Below are 15,107 nucleotides of genomic sequence, written 5' to 3'. Positions count from 1 at the left end.
TATCCAGCGTTTTTTAGGTTTTGCCAATTACTATAGACGCTTCATTCAAGACTTTTCTTCCATTGCATCTCCGATTGTGGCCCTGACTCGAAAAGGGGCTAATCCTAAGCAATGGTCAACTGAGGCTCTTCAAGCCTTTCAAACATTAAAAGAGTCCTTCTCTTCGGCTCCAATCCTTCGACAGCCTGATGTGACACTCCCCTTCTTTCTAGAAGTAGATGCCTCTAATGTGGGCTTAGGAGCTATTCTCTCCCAACGCTCGGAACAGCAAAAATTCCATCCTTGTGCCTTCTATTCTCGGGGTCTCCTACCCGCCGAGAAGAATTATACCATCGGGGACAAGGAATTACTGGCTATCAAAGCCGCATTAGAGGAATGGAGATACTTATTGGAGGGAGCTCGCCATCCGGTGACGATCTTCACGGATCATAAGAACTTGTCATATCTCCAGTCTGCCCAATGCTTGAACCCTCGTCAAGCAAGATGGTCTCTTTTCTTTTCCCGTTTTGAATTAATAATTACCTTCAAACCAGCTGCCAAGAACAAAAAAGCTGATGCTTTATCTAGAGCCTTTGTTACGTCCTCTGATATAGAAGAGGTTTCCAACCATACCATTCTAGACCCCAAATGTATCTCACTGGCTGCTTCATCCACCAGAACGCTACCATTTGGGAAGACCCTCGTGCCTCCTACTCTAAGGAGAAAAATCCTTTCGTGGTTCCATGCCTCTCGTTTTTCTGGACACGCCGGTGAACACAAGACCTTTGAGATCCTCTCTCGAAGTTACTGGTGGCCTTCAATGAGGAGAGACGTCAAAGAGTTCATTGCTTCTTGTGAATTATGTTCGCAGTTTAAATCCTCCCGCAGAACTCCAGCAGGGTTGCTGCGACCACTACCCATTCCGTCCAAACCATGGACCCATATTAGTATGGATTTCGTTACTGACTTACCACCTAGTAAGAATCATAACACTATTTGGGTGGTAGTGGACAGATTTTCGAAGATGGCTCATTTCATCCCTCTGTCTGGTTTGCCTTCCTCGTCTATCTTGGCTGAACATTTCATTAAAGAGATCTTCCGTATCCATGGATGTCCGTCTGAGATTGTGTCTGATAGAGGAGTACAATTCGTTTCCAGATTCTGGCGAGCCCTTTGTAAAACCTTGGGCATACGATTAGCACTCTCATCTTCTTACCATCCGCAATCTAATGGACAAACCGAACGTGTCAATCAAGATCTTGAGACTTTTATAAGAATGTTTTCATCAGCCAATCAAGACAACTGGGTAGAGCTGCTTCCTTGGGCTGAGTTCGCCCATAACAACATGTACCATGAGTCATCATCCAAAACTCCATTTTTTGTGGTCTACGGTCACCATCCGTCTTTTCCGGAATTTCCTGCCCTCCCGCCCACCCAAGTTCCTGCGGTGGAAACTGTTTGTCAGACCTTTAAAAATATCTGGTCTCAGGTCAAAACCTGTTTAAAGAAGACATCTATCAAATATAAATCTTTCGCAGATAAGAAGAGGCGGGCTATTCCACCACTAAAAATTGGAGATCGTGTCTGGTTATCCACCAAAAATATTCGTTTGAAGGTTCCATCCATGAAATTCGCCCCTCGTTTTATTGGTCCATATAGGATCATTCAAGTAATCAATCCAGTATGTGTGAAACTTCTTCTTCCTAAGAATCTTCGGATTTCTAATGCCTTCCATGTATCCTTGCTCAAACCTCTTATTATCAACCGTTTCTCAACTCCTCCCTCAGCTCCGCAGCCAGTTCAAGTCCATCAGGAGGAGGATTTCGAGATTACTGAGGTACTAGACGCAAAAATTTCGCGAGGAGGTCTCCATTTCCTCGTTCATTGGAAGGGCTTTGGCCCTGAGGAGCGCTCTTGGATCAAAGCTGAAGATCTTAATGCTCCTGCCCTTTTGAAGAAGTTTTATTCCAAAAATCCGGACAAGCCCGGTTCCAGGCGTTCTGTGCCCACCTTTAAAAGGGGGGGTACTGTCACTCACCGGACCGTGAGTGTCTCTTCCCGGACATTTAGGAACCGTGGTCGTCCTCCATCCTGAGGGTCTGCGCATGCGCAGCCCTTTCCTATACTTCAGTGTATGTCCCTTTAACTCAATTGGCAGATCAGGCAACACTCCCTATATTAAGCACCTGTGGTCAACACCACGTTGCCTGATCTTGGAGTCTCATTCCCCATGAGTCTCTGAAGGTGTTCCTGTATTCCTCGTGTATTCAGCGCTGCTGATTCCTGTGGTTTCCAAACCACTTCTACCTCTGTGGTTTCCAAACCACTTCTACTACTGTGGTTCCCATACCACTTCTACCATCAACTGTATCATCGTGACTGTTTGCTGATTCCTATCCGCTGCCTCCGTGCACTACAGTCTTCTAAACCACTTCAACGCTATTATATATCATTGTGACTGTTTGCTGATTCCTATCCGCTGCCTCCGTGCACTACAGTCTTCTAAACCACTTCAACGCTATTATATATCATTGTGACTGTTAGCTGATTCCTATCCGCTGCCCTGTGCTCTGCAGACTCATCTCAGCTCTTCTGTGTTTTTCCTCGAGACTGCTGCTTTCATTGCCATCTGCTACACTTCGTGATCAACAGCTCCTGGTCTGCTCTGCTCTCCTGTGTCCCATCGCTGTTGGTACCCTTGGTTGCTACTGGTTACCTCCGTGTGCCCGCAGAGTCCTGCTGCTGTGGTCAGCGCTATCGTCCATCTCCTGCTGATCCGCTCTCCACGCCTTCACGTGTTCCACTGGTCTCTACTCTCCTGTCAGCATTGGATTCGTATCTCATCTACTACCCTCTGCTGGATCATCTCCATTCTCCTGGGCCCGCTACGAGTCCAGTTCCACGTGTTGCTGATTCCTGTGGATTCGTGTCCCTGTTGGTCTACTCACCTGTGCGCTGCACCTGCTAGACCGCTGCCTCACCTATCCAGGGACTTCTCATCCAGGCGGCCTCCTGCCGCTCAGGTATCGCTGCACTCCTATCTGACTGCCTACTTCTGAACCACGGTATGCATACTTCTCATTGACTGTGCTGTGTATTGCATATCTTGCTGGACTGTATTTGGTTCTCCCTGGAGTCTGCTATCCGCTGAGTCTATTGCCATCATTGACTGTGTTATCTTGTGCTGGACTATTTCAAGAGACTTTCTAGATTGCAGACCTGCTCAGTCATTTATATATATATATATTGTGCATATTACTGTGGACCGTGTATAAGGTGCCTGTGTATATTCTGTGTTGCAGTCTCCCCCCGTGCACCTCCTCACATATATATTCAGTGGTACAACTTGCTGATGTCAGACCACTGATCCCTGTTTCCGGTATCACCTGTTCCATTATCCTCTCACATAGCAGTGGTACAACTTGCTACCGCAGACCACTGACTACCCGGATACCTCCACTTGGATTCCATTCCTTCACTCAGACAGCGGTACAACCTGCTATCCGCAGACCGCTGACTCTCATCACCTCCTTGTGTCTGTTGGACATTCCTCCTCACTATAGCAGTGGTACAACTTGCTATCGCAGACCACTGACTACCTTCACGTGCCCTTGTCCATACAGTTCCTCGTTTATTATTACCTCCATATTACCAGTGCTGCTAGTCATAGACTTTCCTGAGCATCTCATCATCCATCATTTCCTGTTCCGTGATCACCCAGCTACCAGAGTATCCTATTACCATCTATATTGCTCTGGTCAGCCTACCACCTGGTGATCCCTGGGTAAAGACTCCTAGTGCCCGTGACACCGTCCAGTGAGTGACACACTGTAACATCCTGCTGTACTATGTGTGTTGATTTGGGTTAATCGCCTTCTCAAATATTGGGACTTTTTGTATCCTGCAACACCATCTGCATATTATTCTGAACCTGAAAATTCTACATATGATTCTGAACATGATAATCTGCATATGATTCTGGATCTGATAATCTGCATATGGTTCTGAACCTGAAAAATCTGCATATGATTGTGAACCTGATAGTCTTCATCTGATGCCATGCATCTGATATTCTGCACATACTGTTTCTTGCTGATCAATTGTGTCAAAAAATAAAGACTGTCATTTTAAGTCACACACCTCATAATTTAACCTAACACACAGCATGGCAAGCACAGCTGATGCAAGTTTACTGAGTTGCAGTGAGGTGATTGCTGACATCACAGAGCCCATGTGTTGAACTTCCAAACAGTACGTAACCAGTTCTGTCTGTCATTCCCTGTCAGAGAATCAGCTTTGCTGTTCTGAGCTCCTGAGCATGTTATCCTGTTCACTGTGAAATGTATCATTTGCAATAAAGATTCTCCGATGATCATGACTACATGTTGCACGTATATCAGGCAAATAAAGGAATCCACAGCAGGCATTCAGCAGAAGTCGGGACTGTAACCAGAACTTGACCAGCAGGGAGCCAATCAATGAACACAGTCTTGTCCTGTCTCCAAGTTTACACACAGAGAGTTGTCAGGGAGAAAGAGCCTCCAGGCAGCAATGGCATAGACTGTACCCTTTTTTACTTTTTCAGGCAGAGTTTCCAACGCTTACATAGAAACTTGCATGCTACAGCAGCCACTCTCTGTATGTTCTCCTCTTATACTCGCTCCCCAAGATGGCGCCGCGGCTCGCTTCCCGGCGGGAACACGGCTCCTTCACCGGCAACCACCAGGCATCCCCTCTCCACACCAGACAGCCTCCTCACCAGCCGGGCGGACGCCCGTTCACCCGCAGCCAGACGACCCAGGCACCTCCGGAGATGAAGATCCCCCTCCTCCTTCCCGCGCGATCTCTGCTCCAGCACAGCCCCGGACACCAGCGCCAAATTCAGCCTCCGTGATCCGCCAACACAGCTCAGACCTGGACTGGATGAAGCGGGTGAGGTTCCGACACCGAACCAGTTAAGTATAGTGGGTTGTTTCACGCCAGGATATTAATTCCGGATATTTAGGCTGGGGAGCTCCGCCGTACACAGCCTACTCCATGCTCCACCAGGCCACCGGTGTTGCTCTTTTAATGTCTGTTAATTGCATTTATTCCCCACCACTCCTTCATCAATTTTTTCACCTTGCTCGCGCACCTCTACCCCCACCTGCTCCTCCTCTACCATCTTCCCACGTCCCTCGACGCAGGGCAGGCTCCTAGCTATTTTTATAAACACAAACATGGGCGTTCGTTTAAGATATGGGCCAATCAGGGAGGTACAGAATGGAGCATTGTGTGTGAAGTTCATTCTTCGAAAACTCTGTGGAATACGAAGGGATACTCCGAGTGTCTGTTAAAGTTCAAGGTACGTTCTTTATTGAAGGATGATGTATGTTTTGTTGTAGGCTTGTGCTTATCTGAAATGCGGCATAAATATAAATGTTCAGACAGTTAAGGTTTGTATTGTGCTTATATTTATTCTAAAATAAATACTATTAAACTTAATAATTACTAATTATTTTTTGTAAACTTACATGCATATTTTCTGTGTGCAAATATGACAGTTTTTACTTGCGTATTTTCTAGATAACATTTCAAAATATGGAGCTCATGAAGGACTTCAATGAGACCTATAGGGCTCATCCCTGCTTGTGTAAAATTAAATCTAATGAATATTCCAACAGGCAGTTGTGGAATGTGGCTATGCAAGAACTGGTTAAAGAAAACCATCAACTTGTATGATTCGCACCAATAAATGTACCTGGACTGCGTAGAGGAGTGGGTCACCACAATATATATTAAAAACCCTGAACTTGTATGATTCGCACCAATAAATGTACCTGGACTGCGTAGAGGAGTGGGTCACCACAATATATATTAAAAACCCTGAACTTTTATGATTCGCACCAATAAATGCGGAGAAGCCCCAAGAAAAATGGCTACACAAAGCAGTCCTAGGGCTCTGGCTGGGAAGGGGGGGGGGCTTCAGTAACACATATTACTAGGTCGTATTTCAGCTTTAAATCTTCAGTAGCTGAACTGAAGTTGAGCCTTGATGACACCAGTGATTTGTGTGGGTGTTTTGGCAAAACCCATTAGAACCCAAAACCTGAAGGTAATCAGAACCCAGAACCCAAAACCCAAAACGCGAAAAGTGGCCGGTGCACATCCCTAATTTTAACGTGAATTTCTGCTTGCGGCCCAGGGAGCTGTGAGCAAAAATCAGCGTTGAAATTATTGTATTAACGTTCTTGATTTGGCCAACTGTTGTGAAGGTGACAGATGTATAATATGAGGGATATAGTGACAGATGTATAATATGAGGAGGATATAGTGACAGATGTATAATATGAGGAGGATATAGTGACAGATGTATAATATGAGGGATATAGTGACAGATGTATAATATGAGGGGGATATAGTGACAGATGTATAATATGAGGGATATAGTGACAAATGTATAATATGAGGGGGATATAGTGACAGATATATAATATGAGGGGGATATAGTGACAGATATATAATATAATGGGGATATATTGACATATATAATATGAGGGGGATATGGTGACAAATATATATTAGGGGGATATAGTGACACATATATAATATGAGGGATATAGTGGCAGACATATCATGAGGGGACCTTACAAAGGGCCACCAGAAAGTCTACTATTGTATAGTAGCCACTAGCCAATAGAACCTGTATTATATGTTAGCCCATCAGTGATCACCGCTGAAATACCTGGTAATTCCCAGGTATCTGATAAATAGTGGGTAGAATAGAGCTGGTGTCTTAAATTGTAAGGTGCATGGTCATTATAGTTAGGGCTTTTGACAGCCAGAAATATTAATGCACAATTAGGGAGGACACCCCAAAAGCACTGAGGAGTGCTAAAAATTATTTAGTAGATACTGCTGACAGAAATGACTTTTGACAGCCAGAAATATTAATGCACAATTAGGGAGGACACCCCAAAAGCACTGAGGAGTGCTAAAAATTATTTAGTAGATACTGCTGACAGATATGACTTTTGACAGCCAGAAATATTAATGCACAATTAGGGAGGACACCCCAAAAGCACTGAGGAGTGCTAAAAATTCTTTGGTAGATACTGCTGACAGATATGACTTTTGACAGCCAGAAATATTAATGCACAATTAGGGAGGACACCCCAAAAGCACTGAGGAGTGCTAAAAATTATTTAGTAGATACTGCTGACAGATATGACTTTTGACAGCCAGAAATATTAATGCACAATTAGGGAGGACACCCCAAAAGCACTGAGGAGTGCTAAAAATTATTTAGTAGATACTGCTGACAGAAATGACTTTTGACAGCCAGAAATATTAATGCACAATTAGAAAGGACACCCCAAAAGCACTGAGGAGTGCTAAAAATTATTTGGTAGATACTGCTGACAGATATGACTTTTGACAGCCAGAAATATTAATGCACAATTAGGGAGGACACCCCAAAAGCACTGAGGAGTGCTAAAAATTATTTAGTAGATACTGCTGACAGATATGACTTTTGACAGCCAGAAATATTAATGCACAATTAGGGAGGACACCCCAAAAACACTGAGGAGTGCTAAAAATTATTTAGTAGATTCTGCTGACAGTTATGACTTTTGACAGCCAGAAATATTAATGCACAATTAGGGAGGACACCCCAAAAGCACTGAGGAGTGCTAAAAATTATTTAGTAGATACTGCTGACAGATATGACTTTTGACAGCCAGAAATATTAATGCACAATTATGGGGGACACCCCAAAAGCGCTGGGGAGTGCCAAATATGAAGAAAAAATAATAAACCTCTATCCTCCTCTCTGCACTAGCGATTTTGGTTAGAGCAATTGCAAGAACAATATTGTATTCTCTGTCCCTGCTCTAATTAGCCTATGACTACACCCTGCTCTCTCCCTCTGTCAAATGGCGATGGATTGCTGTGGAGGCGTGTATTTATAAAGTTGAAGTATCGCGAGAACCGAGTCCCGAGATCCGACAACATCTTGCTTCTGGTGGAAGGGTCAGGCTGGGCTTTTCCTCTCAGGCCCGATCTTTTCAGTCAAGAACCATTTACACCATCCGCACTTGCCTCGGCTGGCTTTAATGCCGTGGCTGTTGAAGCCAACCTCTGACGGTCAAGGAGGTTCTCTTCCAGGGTAGTGGAGACCCTCATAAAGGTTGAGAAGCCGGTATCAGCTAAGATCTATCACAAGGTGTGGAGGATCTATGTACTGTAGGGAAGAAGTGTCATAACCCTACCCTTTAGCCGTTTTCTGGTCTTTCTTCAGGATGGGTTAGAGATGGGACTAAGACTGAGTTCTTTGAAGGTTCAGGTCTCTGCGCTTTCTATTTTCTTTCAGCGCCAGTTGGCTTTCCTCCCTGATGTTTGTACTTTCCTTCAAGGGGTTATTTATGTTCAGCCTCCCAACGTTCCTCCGATGGCCCTGTGGGATTTGAACTTCGTTATTGAGGTTCTTCAGCGGCCTCCATTCGAACCCCTGGAATCGGCTGATCTGCGTTTCTTGACGTGGAAGGTGGTGTTTTTGCTGGCCATTGCATCTACTGAACGTGTGTCGGAGCTTGGAGCCTTGTCCCATAGGGGTCTTTATCTGGTGTTCCTTGAGAATAGGACGGTTCATAGGACTGTACCTACTGTCTTGTCTATGGTGGTTCCTGGTTTTTATTTAAATCATGAGATAGTGGTACCCGCCTTAGAGAAAGGATTGCTCATTCTGGGCCTTCTTCCTCTGTTGGTCAGGACGTGGTCCGGGCTTTACGGGTTTATGTGGACAGGACTTCTGCTGGTTGCAGGACTGACTCTCTTTTTGTTCTTTACGAAGTTCATAGGAGAGGTTGGCCATCCACCAAGCAGGCCATTGTTCGTCGGATCAGATCTATGATTAAGCTTGCTTATGTGTGTAGAAATCTACCTGTGCCTCAGGTTCTTACGGTGCTCTCTACCTGTGCGGTGGGGGCTTCCTGGGCTGCTCGCCATGGAGCATCTGCAGAGCAGCTGGGTAAGGCGACGACCAGGTCCTCAGTTCATACCTTTATGAGGTTTTGCCAGTTCAACAATTTTGCGTCTGCGGACGCCAGTTTCGGCCACAGTGTTTGCGGGCTAGTAGACCAGAGAATTCCCTCCCTTAGGGGCTACTTTAGAAGGTCCCCATGGTAGCAGTGTTCCCCAGAGTGGATGAAAGAGAATAGGAGATTTTTGTACTTGCGTTAAATCTCTTTTCTCCGATTCCATCTGGGGGACACTGCGTTCCCTCCCTTTTGCTATTTTACAACTAGTTGTGTTGTTGAGCCCTTTTCTTGGGACTTTAGTATTACTGAGGTCTATGGGGTTGCAGAGGGGAGGAGTCAGCAGCAAACTTAGTTGTTAACTATTTAAGTGCCAACTCCATGCGCCCTCATACAACCCCATGGTAGCAGTGTCCCCCAGATGGAATCGGAGAAAGAGATTTAACGTGTGCACAAAAATCTTATTATTGATGAGAACGTGCAATAACCAGATACTGTCAGAATTTCTATATAAGCTCTATGGAGTCTGGGAATGGAGGGTAGTTGGTAGAACGCACTGTTGTGCCCATCTACCAATTTAAATGCACTCTATGCCACAGTCCGGCATACAGACTAAGCCTAGAATATATGTTTAATCTGTCTGGAAAAGTATCCTGTAATATTCCCCAACATTACACAGATCCTCACATTGTGCTTTAATAGTGTTAGAGGCATGAATTGTGACGTACATGGGGGGGAAACCCTCCCCCGTAATCACATCTGAAGTATCTTTGTTCTGTAAAGATCCGGGGATTTTTGGGGCGCTCTCTTGTGACATCTCCAGGTCGAGGTATGGGATCTATATAACCAGAGTGCTGCGGACATGGGGTTATCTGCATAAGGGGCTTTTACATTCTAAAATCTAGTAAACTACAGCAAATAACATTTATTAGTTACCTCGACATCATTCAGTAGGAAATATCGCTGATAATGTCCCAGTTGTGTGTGATATTATTATTACTGTACAGGAAAACTGTATTCATGTTTTTTTTTTAATCTTTTCTTTTCTTTTTTCTTTACTTTCTGGATAACTATTACCAGATAAGAGATCCAATAGCCGTATATAGGGAAATAGCGCAATCACCATGGCGCCAATGTTACTAGCTGACGTTCAGTATATATCTATATGTAACACCCCCCTAGTGGTGTTTTAGTTAAACCTGTACTTCTGTGAATTCAGGAGGGGTCACCTAGAGGGTAAGCTAATAGTTTATGAAAAGTTACATAAACAGGTTACCATGGGGATAACCCAGCCCAGCCTGGAGACTGAGGGAGAGGAAGGAGGGGCTGTCAGAAAGGGGGGAAGGAGACAGAGAGGAGATAGGGGAGAGGAGAGATGTAGCTGGGGACCTGGGAGAGTGGGGTGGAAGCTCCAGGCTCCCCCAGCATTGCCTGGCTGTCTGAGCGTGGTGACTGCGCCAGGGCAAGGAATGTGTGCCCTGGATGAGGGGGAGAACTCCATGCCACTATAGTGAACCCAAGAGAGAGGGGGACACTTCGCATGGAAGAGGCCCTGGAGTGAGGGCTGCTACAAGAGGCATGGTAGCTGTAGTGTCAGATCCTGAGGCTGAGAGTACACAGAGTGACGTGTCAGAGCACAGGAGACATTATCCCCGCAGAGGAGGGATGAGCTGCAGTTGAGAGGTACACAGCGTGTGTCAGAGCTGCATGGAGAAGAAGCTGCCTGACTATTAGCATCCATGTATGTGCCCCTGCAGAAAGGGTGATCTGCAGTGAGTATGGAGTGCAAGAGACATGTAAATTATGTTATTTAACATCTGGATAACATTAAGAACTGTGCAGGAGGAGTGATAAGATTTCTGCAACCATTATGATTATCGTGCTGGAGGAAGAGTGTAAATAAAAGTTCAGTTTGTTATAGAGATGGTCTGGCGCCCAAATTATTGTGACTTCTATTACACTGCACCAAAGTGACATTACCTGTGTCCCACTAACTACAAAGAAACACCTGCATGTGCAGGGACCCCCTGATCATTTACACCCATGCCCATCAGCTAGCCAGGGCTTGAGAAGGAGGTGCACTGTGTACCCTTTGCACCCCACACTACACACAGTGACAGGGGGTTACATATATAACGAGGGATATGTACCAGGATGAGATGTGAGCATGAGACCCTTATTATCTCCGTCTTGTCACTGTGAGGCCGCGACGATCACACAATGCTATAACAATAGATCTGCTTTATGAACTAGACATTATGGAAACACATTGATCTTCCTTTTCATTCGGTCTCGTTTCCCGAATCATTCTGCCAGGTCTTCATTTGCAATTTCAACCCTTCCCTGATTTTATTGATATTAGGCGACCGGGGAGTTTAGTTTCCCCAAAATATGACAACTACAGCAGCTAAAAGCCCACATTTATCAGACACCGAGTCCTCTGGAAAAACGCTTTCTTTCAGAGGAAATGACAAAATTTCCATCTATTATCTGTAAATCTCCCTGATTTAAAGTCCGATGTGTTACCGTGTGCTTGTCCTGAGAATCCAGTCTTTAATTAATCAGCACAAGAGCACAAACCACAAAGGAATCAATATTAAAACAACTTCACAAACCTCAAACTTGGTGCTTGCTGTTCTCAGTAGCAGGAATTACAGCCTACCTCTTAACAGTGGTTTCAAAATGCTTAGAAACTCCATTTTATTGTTTTAATATTTACCCGACACAGAGCTGGCAGCCATTTTGTGTCCCCAGAGAGCCTGTTAAATTTGGTAGGACACGATGACATCACTGTGGCAGCCATTTTGTTCTAATGACCAATATTCATGAGTGTAACGGATAATCACAGATGTGAAATTTGCTGAGCTAACAATTTTCGCGGGATAACTTGGGGTCCGATGTCTAATTGCAACCCCAGTTTTCACCAGAGACCCCACAAAGGGAATAACGGATTTTGCCACCAGTCGTGATTCCCAGACTAGCCTCACTAGGCAACAGCTGACGCTACAGCACAGAACAAGCCAAGGTCAGGGCAGGCAGCAGAGCTTCGGAAACTATAAGGGGTCGAGGTCATAGGTGTCACCAGGAGGCTCTAAGCACGAGCCAGTGATCATTCCAGCGAGAGCAGGGGACCTCTATTCCCAAAACAATGGGCAGCCTATCCAGTCACTAGGAACCAGTGACATCACTGAGATTGCAGCCTATCCAGTCACTAGGAACCAGTGACATCACTGAGAGTGTAGCCTATCCAGTCACTAGGAACCAGTGACATCACTGAGAATGCAGCCTATCCAGCCACTAGGAACCAGTGACATCACTGAGAATGTAGCCTATCCAGTCACTAGGAACCAGTGACATCACTGAGAATGCAGCCTATCCAGTCACTAGGAACCAGTGACATCACTGAGAATGCAGCCTATCCAGTCACTAGGAACCAGTGACATCACTGAGAATGCAGCCTATCCAGTCACTAGGAACCAGTGACATCACTGAGATTGCAGCCTATCCAGTCACTAGGAACCAGTGACATCACTGAGAGTGTAGCCTATCCAGTCACTAGGAACCAGTGACATCACTGAGAGTGCAGCCTATCCAGTCACTAGCAACCAGTGACATCACTGAGAGTGCAGCCTATCCAGTCACTAGCAACCAGTGACATAAATGAGTGCAACCTATCCAGTCACTAGGAACCAGTGACATCACTGAGAGTGCAGCCTATCCAGTCACTAAGAACCAGTGACATCACTGAGAGTGCAGCCTATCCAGTCACTAGGTACCAGTGACATCACTGAGAGTGCAGCCTATCCAGTCACTAGGTACCAGTGACATCACTGAGAGTGCAGCCTATCCAGTCACTAGGTACCAGTGACATCACTGAGAGTGCAGCCTATCCAGTCACTAGGTACCAGTGACATCACTGAGAATGCAGTCTATCCAGTCACTAGGGGAGGTCTGGCAAATTTTAGCCTGGGTAGGGGGCAATACTTTAATCAGTAGTCTATTAGGAATATTTTAAAGAAAAATATTGCAGGTGACGCAGTCCAAGGTAGCCCACTTTGGGACCAGCCAGGGAGGCAGATGCCCCCCTGCTCCCCAGCCCAGCCTGTCCCTACCAGTCACTAGGGACCAGTGACATCATTGATTCACAGCGGAAGTGGCCATTTTGTGGGCTGAACAATTAGCCTTTCAGTTCACTGGGAAATCCTCTCCTTACGGAGCAGTTTACTGATTGAAGTTAGTGCCTTGGGTTGTGGAACAGACTTTCCTAGTAATATGGCAGCAATAATAAAGTAAACAGACATGGTCTGACACCAGAAGTACCATATATAAATATATATAATGTGTGTGTGTGTGTGTTTTGGCTTGATTTATATCATACTTGTCAACCATTGAAGATTGGACTCCGGGAGTCTGGTGTGGCGGTGAGGGGGCGGGGCTCTGCGAATTGCGCTAGATTCCCGGAGAATCGCATCATGGAGGCTTGAGACCTGCCCATTTCACTAGTAAGTGGGTAGATGCGGGGAAAATTGTCAGCTCTCCCGGGAGACCTACCCGGATTTCGGGATTCTCCCAGGAGAGCTCCCAGAGAGTTGGTAAGTATGATTTATATCTGAGGGAGGTGGGAGCCTCCTTTTAACCTCATTACCTCCCCAGAACACTGCCCATCCAGTTGATGTCTGGCTGAATGACAAGTTACCCCAATAATTAGAATTCACTGATAGTGTCCAAAAGACAACCTATGACGGGGGGGCGGGGGTTTGGGGGCTCTTTGCATAGGAACGAAGGCAACTTTGTATGTTTACTGAATAAGTGCAGGATTTAGTGTGAAGGAGAAGTAGACAGCCAATGCCGGGAGCGATGTCATACGGTGCGGCTCCGTCAGTCTCAGGTGGTGTCTGTCTCATTATTCCCCCTGAGATAAAGCTCCCTAAGAGCTGTCACTGCTTCATAGTCCTATGGCTGTGATGAGAGCGTCTGTCTATAATAAGCTCTGAGCTGGAGCTATAATGAGTCAGGGAGGGGAGAGCATCCTGAGCGCCATCTATTATAATATAACCCCTATGTTTGCATGTCATTGTCAACATTAGCCAAGCTCCTGACGTTAGCCATAACATACAGTAAATATTATAATACAGACTTGTTCTCACCTGTGCAGTTTCCATTTGTGTTTTATGCGTTTCCGCCATGTGAGAAATAAAACACATTGCAGCAAAATCTTCTACAAGTAACTGCGTAGAAAAGGCGTCATTGCATCTACCGGCCAATCAGAAGCTTGATTTCATTTTCCTACCTGTACTGGAAGAATTATTTAGCATTTGATTGGCTGCACATTGCGATCTATTTATGGGGACACAACAGACTGTGATATCCTTTTATGTAGGCCTTGCAGGTGCAGCTGCTAATCAGAATGTGGTCTGGCTGGGAGGCCAAAAAACATGAACTGTTCTTCAGGAATGGAGGCCAAATCAATCATTGAAGGTGTTGATGGGTTTATGAACCATTAAATGTTTCTTGTAAGCTTCCCAGGTTAATAAACTAAATTCTTGCATATGGGGGTAGGGCTAGCCTGCGTTCAGCGGGGGTCAACCCAACCCCCCAAAACGTCGTAACAGAAGTGTCACTCACCGGACTGTGAGTGCTTCTTCCCGGACTATTAGGAACCGTGGACGTCCTCTATCCTGAGGGACTGCGCATGCGCAGCCCTTTCCAAACCTTCAGTGTATGTTCCTTTAACTTAATTGGCAGATCAGGCAACCTCCCTATATTAAGCACCTGTGGTCAACACCACGTTGCCTGATCTTGGAGTCTCATTCCCCATGAGTCTCTGAAGGTGTTCCTGTGTTTCCTTGTTTATTCAGCCCTGCTGATTCCTGTGGTTTCCAAACCACTTCTACCTCTGTGGTTTCCTAACCACTTCTGCTACTGTGGTTCCCATACCACTTCTACCATCTACTGAATCATCGTGACTGTGAGCTGATTCCTATCCGCTGCCTCCGTGCACTACAGTCTTCTAATCACTTCAACTCTACCATGTATCATTGGGACTGTTAGCTGATGCCTATCCGCTGCCTCCGTGCACTACAGTCTTCAACCTGCAACTCGTCTGTGTTT

The sequence above is a fragment of the Mixophyes fleayi genome, unplaced genomic scaffold (genome assembly GCF_038048845.1).
Source record: "Mixophyes fleayi isolate aMixFle1 unplaced genomic scaffold, aMixFle1.hap1 Scaffold_41, whole genome shotgun sequence".
Classification (NCBI taxonomy): Eukaryota; Metazoa; Chordata; class Amphibia; order Anura; family Limnodynastidae; genus Mixophyes; species Mixophyes fleayi.
This window is presented reverse-complemented; position numbering follows the sequence as displayed.